The 9,895-nt window shown below is 44.1% G+C and overlaps 1 protein-coding gene and 1 long non-coding RNA gene across 7 annotated transcripts in view; one reads left to right on the top strand and one right to left on the bottom strand.

Annotated features, from left to right (window-relative positions):
* Window positions 1-9,895, bottom strand: part of pde4dip (phosphodiesterase 4D interacting protein) — a 564,002-nt gene that overhangs the window by 165,064 nt on the left and 389,043 nt on the right. The window lies entirely within an intron of this gene.
* The window catches only part of LOC138763686 (uncharacterized), a 32,786-nt gene continuing 31,540 nt past the window's right edge, over window positions 8,650-9,895 (top strand). Inside the window, exon 1 of the long non-coding RNA XR_011357727.1 lies at window positions 8,650-8,734. This is a non-coding gene — a long non-coding RNA (uncharacterized lncRNA). The remainder of the gene's footprint in view (window positions 8,735-9,895) is intronic.

Here is a 9,895-nt window from a genome sequence, read left to right as displayed (position 1 = left end):
CGTCGTGCTCCCCAACGTGGGTAAGTCCAGGCGATCCCCTGACCAGACTTTACATTCCTGTCGTGCTCCCCAACGTGGTCAAGGCTGTGACATATTCCTGGGCTTTGTATGGATCTGTAAAAAATTTCTTTGCTCCTTCTGGCAATGACATTTTCATGGTGGCCGGGTACCTCAACACACATTCATATTTCTTCTGCTTGAGCAGTCTCTTAGCCGGCTCAAATGCCTTCCTGGCCTTCAGGAGTGCCGAGCTAATATTTGGGTAGAAAAAGATACTGTTTCCCTCTAACTTTAGAGGGGATCCCCTTCTCGCTCCTAATATTTTCTCCCTGTTCTGGTATCGCAACAGCCTCACCAGAACAGAGTGCGGCCTTTGTCCGGGACTAGGCTTAGGGAAGAGGGACCTGTGTGCTCTCGCCACCTTTATTCTTTCACCCAGCATCTCCTTACCCAACACCTCAGGGATCCAGGTTTGAAAGAAGTGCACTGGGTTCTGACCTTCCACCCCCTCCCTTAGCCCCACTATTTTAATATTGTTTCTCCTGCTATAATTCTAGAGGGCATCCAGCTTCTTCCAGATGCTCTCTCTTTCATTTATTAACTTTTCCATTTTATTGGACATAATATGGATATCATCTTCATTTTTACTTATTCTTCCTTCTATCGCAGTCACCCTGCCCATTAGCACAGATAGGATGCTCTGGACCCTGTCCAGTTTTTCCCTCATGTCCTGGGCACTTTTGACAACAGCTAGGAAGAGGCTGCCCTCCATCTGCCCTAGCTTGACAATTACATCCTGCAGGGAGGGCTCTGAGCCTCCCTGCTTACTTTTCCTTAACAGTCCTTTACCCCTGGGGCTCATAGCTTCACAGGGTCTCCCCTGGCCATTGGACTCTTCATCCTCTGGACTGTTGGACCCCTCTTCACTGCTGTTGGTGTTCCCTGCCTCCTCTGATCCAGCGCTGGACTCACAGGCTGCTCTGCTTCCTCTGAAGTTGCTTGCTGTTGGGACTCCCACTGAGACTTGCAGTTTCACTCCTGGCCTGCTGCCAGGGCAGAGGTCAGTTTCACTCTCTCCCTTAGTGCCAGCAACAATGCTGGTTTCTTGCAGTTTCCTCTTTTGTCGGGCAGGTCCGTTCCCCATGGGGGTTGCTGATGCTGCCCTGCACCTGACACCGACTTCACCTTGGGCCTCGCACCCGCTGTGAGCGTGCCTGACTTTGCGATCCTGCTGAGGGAGGGGGGACCCAGCCCTTTTTTTATCTCCAGGGGCTTCCAGAGGGATTTCTCTCCGTACCTGCTGGGCATTGACGCTGGATTTGTCCAGGACCTGTTCTCCCCGTCTGGTGAGTTCCTCCTTTGGAGCTGCAGTTCCCATTTCAGGTCCTGGGCTTTTCCCACCATTTTCCTCATCATGAGGCATTCCAGGCTTGCCCTCTCACCTCAGTGGTGATTCTTTCGCACTCTTGCTTGCAAACTTGTTTTTTTTTGTCATGTTGCGTTAAAAAATTCTTCTCACATCTTTTTTTGGTGTTTTGGACTGGTCAGTTGAGGTTTTGACCTTGTTTGTTTGTAATCAAAAATCCTGGGAGCTCTTGGAATCCACCTCCTCTTACTCTCCCCGCATCACGTGACCTCCAATCTTTCCACATCTACTCTGTTTGCACCTTTCCACATTCAACATTTTTCAACGAGATCCCCCTCATTCTCCTAAATTCCAACAAGTACAGGCAAGGAGAAGACAAACACTCCTCATATGATGAACCATTCATTTGAGGAATCATCCTTGTGAATTGTGGTGGAATACTGTAATATATGCATTGTACTGGTTGGCCTGCCCCTGATACTGTCATTCCTTCTCCTTCAGGATTCCTAATAAAGGCAGTACTGCCCAATCCCCACCCTCAGTATTGCCTTGGAATCAGGCCAACAGCATGTAAGCTATGCCTGTAAAGTTTACAGTGATTAAAGCCTATTAATCTCGACTTCTGGTCTGTTGGGTCTAATTGATAGTGCTACAATTTCAACATTAAACCTATGTGCCTTGGACAAGGCTATTTGAATGGAGAAACTGGACACTGACCCTAAGGATCCAGAGGCCTCCTAAAATTTGTCCAGCGGCTGCAATGCCCAAACGCCTTTATGAGGCGACATAACATTCGGGAAGAAGTCGATGAGAGAGACCTGCTATTGGCACAAGTCGGCCACTGCATTATCCAGATGATTAGAGATTGAGGCTTACTTAACCACTATGGGGTGCCTGCAAAAGCAGTATCTGGCCCCGAAAAATGTAATCTTTGCCAGATACCTCCTGGGCAGCCGTTGACAAACACCTGGTAAGTCCATTGACAAATACGTTCAGGCCTTGCGGGAGCTGAGAAGAGCTTGTGGCTGCACGACGTTATGGCAACCATCTACCAGGAGGATCTGATCAGGGATACCTGTGTAGCTGGTCTCAAATCTGATCATATCTAACAAAGGCTCTTGGAGAAGGGCGAATGGATCCTGTAGGACGTGGTCGATCTTGCCAAGGCACTAGAGATGGCCCAACAGAATGCAGAAGCTTACTCCTCTGGCAACGTGGCTGCTATGTTGGGAGCACGTCACCGCCATCTTTGGATGCGGAGTCCCAAACAGCAGCCACTATCGCCGAGCATCCAAAGTGCTATTACTGTGGCCAGGCAAAGCACTCATGGAAGAATTCTTCTGCCAGAAGCGCGACCTGCTCCAGCTACAAAAGAAAAGGACACTACGCAAGGATGTGTAGGTCCAGACCTTCCCTTTGTAGAGCTGCTTGTGAACAGCAGCTGTCACCATCTTGGACTGTGTCACTTCTGGCCCCATTTCTGGTTGCGAAGAACAGCACGGCGGGAACTTGGGCATGATGGCTTGGGTTGATGTCACTTCTGGCTTTACTTCCGGTAATCACCGTATGCGAACCATGGGGACAGCCATCTTCAGGGCGGACATCTTAGAGGTCGCCGATGCACACATACAGCAGCAGTGAGTCAAACAACAAACTAACACTGGCATCCATTGTTCTGGACCATAGCAGCTCACATCAATTAGCAAGGTCCACATGGACTTTGAGGTAAACGGCTGCATTATGAACTGCTTGTTCAACACAGGAAGCACCGAAAGCTTTATACATCCGGGCACAATAAAGCATTGCTCTCTCACAATGACCCCAGTCCAGTTTAAAAACCTGTTGGCCTCTGAGTCCCATTCAACCAAAATCTGAGGCAGCTGCACAGAATGGCAGCTATTAAGTCTCTATGTAACCTCTTTATGCTCTTCGGATATCTGAGTTACATTCACAGTGAGTGGGGGGTCCTCATTCATGAGCAAGGAGTTACGCCAATACCTGCTGGCCAAAGGCCACAAGGAGGACCACCAGCTATAACCCCCGAGGGAATGGCCAGGTGGAAAGAGAAAATGGCGCCATTTGGAGGGAAGTCCTCCTGCCACTCAAGTCAAAAGGGCTGCATGACTCCAAATGGCAAGAGGTCCTATCAGTGGCACTCCACACCACTAGGTCTCTCCTCTGTACTGCGACAAATGTTACCCCTCATGAAAAATTATTCTCCTTCCCCAGGAGGTCAGCATTGGGAACAACACTACCAGTCTGGCTGATGAACCCAGGATCTGTGCTACTTCGGAGACACATCAGAACCCACAAAGCAAATCCCCTGGTCAAGGATATCTACCTCCTCCATGCGAACACCCAATATGTCTATGTGCAGTACCAGGATGTGCAGAGAGACATTGTCTTTGTCATATGTAGAAGGTGCTTGCTGAACCACCATTGGTCAATTGACCAACACCCTCCCCTTCCCCACAACTACCAGAAACACGGCCGAGGATCCGCATGAACCTTCCTTGAACCCTCTCCAACATCAGCACATCCTTTCTTAAACGAGGAGCCAAAAACTGCTCACAATACACCAAATGGGGTATCAGCAGTCCCATAAAGTCTCAACATCACATTTCTGCTCTTATATTCTATTCCTTCAGCACAAGGACACCAAGGTCCCTTTGCATCAAGGTATTTTCAATTTTCTCACCATTGAAAAAATAATATTCCCATTTATTTTTTCTACCAAAGTGCATGACCATACACTTTCCAACATTGCATTTTATTTGCCACTTCTCTGATCATTCTCCTAATCAAATCTTCTGCAGCCTCCATTTCCTCACACTACTTGCTCTTCCACCTACCTTCGTATCATCTGCAAACTTGGCCACAAAGCCATTCATTCAATAATCTAAATCATTAATATGCAACAGAAAAAGAAGTGGCCCCAGCATTGATCCCTGTGAATACCACTAGAAACTGGCAGACAACTGGAATGTGATCCCTGTATTCTGACTCTCTGCTTCCAGCTAATCATCCAATACTCTACACAGACTAATATGTTTCCTGTTATACCATGGTCTTTTATTTTGTTAAGTAGCTTAATGTGCGGCATCTTCCAAAAGGCCTTCCAAAATCCAAATACACAATATCCACTACATCTCCTTTATCTAGCCTCCTTGTCAATTCTTCAAAGAATTCCAACAGGTTTGTCAAGCAAGATTTTCCCTAAAGGAAGCCATGCTGGTATTGGCCTATCGTGTTTTGTGCCTCTAAGTACCACATAACTGCATCCATTACAATTACCTCCAACATCTTCCCAACCAATGACATCACTTCCCAACCACTGACATCAGGCTAACCTGTCTATAAAGATGACAACAGATGGCGGCGCTGACAGAACTGCTGTAGTGGCAGTGTTGCCACTAGCGTGGACCCATGGGGAGCAAGGGAGTGGAGATGCAGCACTCCCTGGGGTCCAGCTGCCAAGTTGACTTCCGTCAGCTCCAAACAGGCTTTGAATGGCCCGTTCATGAAGCCGATGGGGGTTTTCATTTGAAATCCTACAACCGCAGGTCTGCACCCAATGTGGTGGTGCCTATTAATCAGCAGTAGCCATGAGGGGAAGTGGAGGCTGGAGCAGGGCCCCAGAGGACAGAAGATCATCCCCCGTCTGAGAGGGAGAAGTGGAGGAGATGACTCGCGGGGACAGTATCCATGGCGGTGGACCAGTGAGGGGGCTCTGTGGCTGAGACCAGTGGATGTTGTGGAGTGCTGGAGACTCAGTGTGAGAAACCGCAGAAGCTGTGGGCTGCTGGAGACTGCTGTTGGGAGTCTTTTGGTGGGTTGTGGACTGGTGGAGACTGTCTCAATCTGGCTGGAGGGGTACCAGGTATCGGAACTGGGATGCGAGGAGGTGCCGAGGGCTCCATTTCTGGAGGTTGGGTTGCCAATGGATTGGACTGGACTTTGTGTGACTGCGGGAAGCGCTGGAAGCGAATCTATGGCCACTCGGTGACTCTGGAGGGACTCTCTTTTGCTTCTCTCTCTCTGACTGTAAGTCTGACTAGGATATGGAAGAGGCACTTGGGCAATTCCTGCCAGTGGTGAATCTGTCTGCCTTGCAGCAGGCAAAAAGAATTTCTTGTAATACAACATTTTTTTTAATTACTATGAGAATAAATTGAATCTTGAATCTTGAATTTCCTTTCTGCTTCCACCCTCCCTTCTTGAATAGTGGGATTACATTTGTGATTTTCCAGTCCTCCAGGACCATACCAGAATCTATTGCTTCTTGAAAAATCATTACCAATGCCTCCACAATCTCTACCACTACCTCCTTCAGAACCTGAGAGTGCAATCCATCTGGTCTGGGAGACTTATCCTCCCTTAGACCATTCAGCTTTCTGAGCACCTTCTCCCTTGAAATAGAAACTGTATTCACTTCCCTTTCCTGATACCTTTTGATATCTTGCACACTAGCAAAATACTTATTTAGTTCCTCTGCCATCTCTTTGCCTCCCATTATTATTTCTTCAGTTTAATTTTCTAATGGTCCTATATCTATTCTCACCTCTCTTTTATTCTTTTATACTTGAAGGTTTTTGTATTCTCTTTGATATTATTTGATAACCTACTTCATCTTTTCCCTCCTCATGAGTTTTTATAGACTTCTCAATCCTCTATCTTTTTTAAAATATCTTTATTGAGTTTAATAAAAAAACATACACACATACTAATGGGGTAACTATAAGAAAAGATAGATAATTTGTACTTCTCAGATAGTACCTTAATCATACATAGTATAAATTGTGTGTACCATTCTTAATCAAACCCATTCAATACTCTATCTTTGAACTAATTTCTGCTTCCTTGTATGCCCGCTCATTTCCATTTGTTGGCTTTGACTTCTCTGGTCAGCCACAGTTATGACATTGTTCCATTTGAATATTTCCTCTTTTTTTTAAACTGTATTTATCCTGTGCCTTCCTCATTTCTTACAGAAATCCCATCCATTGCTGCTCTGCTGTCTTTCCTACTAGTGATCCTGTACCTTCCTCATTTCTTACAGAAACCCCATCCATTGCTGCTCTGCTGTCTTTCCTACTAGTGCCTCCTTCCAGTCTACTTTGGCAAGTTCCTCTATCATGCCATTGCAATTCCCTTTTCTCCACTGAATATCGACACATCTGATTTAAGTTTCTCCTTGTTCAATCTTAAATTGAACTCAATCATATTGCGATCATTTCCCCCTAGTAGTTCCTTTAAGCTCTCTAATCACCCCTGGTGCATAACATAACACCCAATCAAGTACAGCTGATCCCTAGTGGGTTCATTAACAAGCTGCTCTAAACACCAGCTTATAGGTATTCTACAAATTTTCTCGCTTAATATCCAGTCCTAATGTGGCTTTCCCAATCTTCTTGCGTGTTATAATCCTCCATGACTACCATGATATTGCTCTTCTGACATGCCTTTACTATCTGTTGTTGCAATTTGTTGTACACATCCCAGCTACCATTTGGAGGCTTGTATATAACTGTCAATATTGTCTTTTTACCCTTGCCATTTATTAACTGAACCCACAAAGATTCTATATCCTCTGAATCTCTGTCCCCTCTTTCTAATAATTTATTATTGTTCCTTACCAACCTGCTTCTGCTCCTATATCTTATTGTTTTATGGTCCTGCTGCCTTAGAAAAGCATCCAACATATTAAAAGATTCATCCCAATCTTGCCGCAATCTTTTCACCCCCTCCTGACAGGAAGAAGATTCACAACTGTGAAGTCACATCCCACCAGAATAGTTTTTTCCCATTGTTATCTGACTCCTGAATGAACCTGAAAACAATATCCTTATATTACCTTTACTCTGTACCAACTGATCTTTTCCTGTAACTCTGCACTTTGTCCTCTTGTACTGTGTCCTCTTTTACTTATGCTATGTATGAGATGTCTACTGGTCTGCTCACAAAACGACCTGTATCATTGCATTTTCAATACATAAGAACATAAAAAATAGGAGCAGGAGTAGGCCATCCAGCCCATCGAGCCTGCTCCACCATTCAATAAGATCAAGGCTGATCTCATCATTGACCCAACTCAACCTACCTGCCTTTTCCCCATATCCCTTAATTCCTTTTTTTAATATAAAAATCTATCTAATTGAATCTTAAATATGTTTAATGAAGCAGCCTCAACTGCTTCCCTGGGCAGAGAAGTCCACAGATTCACTATTCTCTGGGAAAAAAAGTTTTTCCTCATCTCCGTCTTAAATTTACTCCCATGAATCTTGAGGCTGTGTCCCCTAGTTCTGGTCTCACTTAACAGTGAAAACAATTTTCCTGCCTCTATTTTATCTATCCCTTTCGTAATTTTATATGTTTCTAAAAGATCTCCTTTAATTCTTCTGAATTCGAGTGAGTATAATCCCAGGCGATTTAGTCTGTCCTCGTAGATCAACCCCCTCATCTCTGGGATCAACCTGGTTAACCTCCTCAGGACTGCCTCCAAGGACAGTCTATCCATCCTCAAGTATGGAGACCAGAACTGCACACAGTACTCCAGGTGCAGCCTCACCAGTACCTTATATAGTTGCAGCATGACCTCCCTACTCTTGAATTCAATTCCTCTAGCGATGAAGGCCAACATTCCATTTACCTTCTTAATAACCTGCAGTACCTGCAACCCAACTTTTTGTGATTCATGCACAAGCACTCCCAAGTCCTTTTGCACTACAACATGCTGCAATTTTCCACCATTTCAATAATAATCTGCTCTTCTATTTTTCATACCAAAGTGGATGATGTCGCATTTACTGACATTGTACTCCATATGCCAGATCTTTGCCCACTCACCAAACTTAACTATATCCTTCTGCAGCCTCTCTACATCCTCTGTACAATTTGCTTTTCCATTCAATTTAGTATCATCCGCAAACTTGGCTACACCTCACTCTGTCCCCTCGTCCAAATCATCAAAGTAAATGGTGAACAGCTGCGGGTCAAAATAAACTTATATTTCAACTGTGATCTGCCAGCTTGTCCAATTTTGTACATTTTCTTCCCACAGGCTCCTATTGGTCTTGTCAATGAGTTATACATCAGCTCCCAGGCATGGAAAACAGAACCAAAACACATAATAGCTTGCTTAATATAAATTTACTTCTTTCTTTTTTGATTTTTCTTGGTTCCAGTTCCATTAGTTTAGGAATGACCGTTTTCACCCTTCCCTATTTTTCAGGAAATAATAGTTCACAAGGGGTTATTATCTTTCTCTCATTTCTCTCCAGTAACATCAAGAAGTTCAGGGGTAGTAACTTAATCAACTTGAATGGTGAATATCCTGAGGAACATTTCAAATTGGAAACATAATGCATGGTAAGAAGGCAACACACCTTCAAAAATTTATTGAAATACTAACTCATTTGTCTGAGCATCCGATACAATGGTTGATAAATGTTAACATCTTTAGCTATGCTCAATGATCTCCCTTTAATTTGTATGTAAATGAAGTTTCCTGATCTTTCGGAATTTCCTTTGGAATTTCTAACCAAGATAACATTGGACAGGAATTGCAATACTTCCGATTCTTATAAATTGCTGATGAACTTGATCATTGTCAGATTTTTCTCTTTCAAGATATCTGTTCAACTGGAGATTTTGAACATTGTTAATTATTTGTCTCAATAGGGATTTGGAATAAGGTTAGCACCACTTCTACTCTTGCCTAATGTTATTTTGTAAAACAAGTTATTCCTTTCTCCAACTGAACAATTTTAGAAGCTGGGAGTCATTCTTAATTTAAGCCAATGAAGTCAACAATTTCTTAAACTATTTTGCCTTTCAGATATACTGTATACTTTCAAAGTTGTAGCCTTATTGATCTTTAAATGCTTCATATATATCTTTAAGATTGTATCCCTATCTCAGGTCCAGTGTTCTTACAAATCCCAACATATCATCCCTCACTGACTCTGTGGTGGTGTTCTATTTAAGGAAGAATTTACTAATTGTAGCTAGCTTAATTTTCTGTTTGATTGAGAATTCAGACTCTGAGGTAAGAGTTCCCAAGTTGTGGAATGTAAGATTATTTGACCATTAAATTGATGTGGAGTTTAAACATTAATGTCCTGGCATGATTTCTTTGATATTCATTCTTGATGGGGAGGAAGGAGTGGACAAGGGAGTCACAGAAGGAGTGGTCCCTGCAGAAGACAAAGAGGGGAGGAGAGGGGAATATGTGTCTAGTGGTGGGATCATGTAGTAGGTGGCAGAAATGGTGGAAGTGGATGCGTTGGGTTGGATGCGGAGGCTGGTGGGGTGGTAGGTGAGGACAAGAAGAATCCTGTCCTTGTTGCATGTGGGACGTAGGGGGCAGGGCAGATGTGCAGGTAATGGAGGATATGCATGTAAGTGCCAAGTTGATTGTGGTAGAGGGAAAGCCACAGTGTTTGAAGAAGGAAGACATCTCTGATGATCTGGCATGGAAGTCCTCATCCTGAATGCAGATGTGATGGAGACAAAGGAATTGAGAGGATA

This window comes from Narcine bancroftii, chromosome 5, assembly GCF_036971445.1.
Source record: "Narcine bancroftii isolate sNarBan1 chromosome 5, sNarBan1.hap1, whole genome shotgun sequence".
Taxonomy (NCBI): Eukaryota; Metazoa; Chordata; class Chondrichthyes; order Torpediniformes; family Narcinidae; genus Narcine; species Narcine bancroftii.
This window is presented reverse-complemented; position numbering and strand designations above follow the sequence as displayed.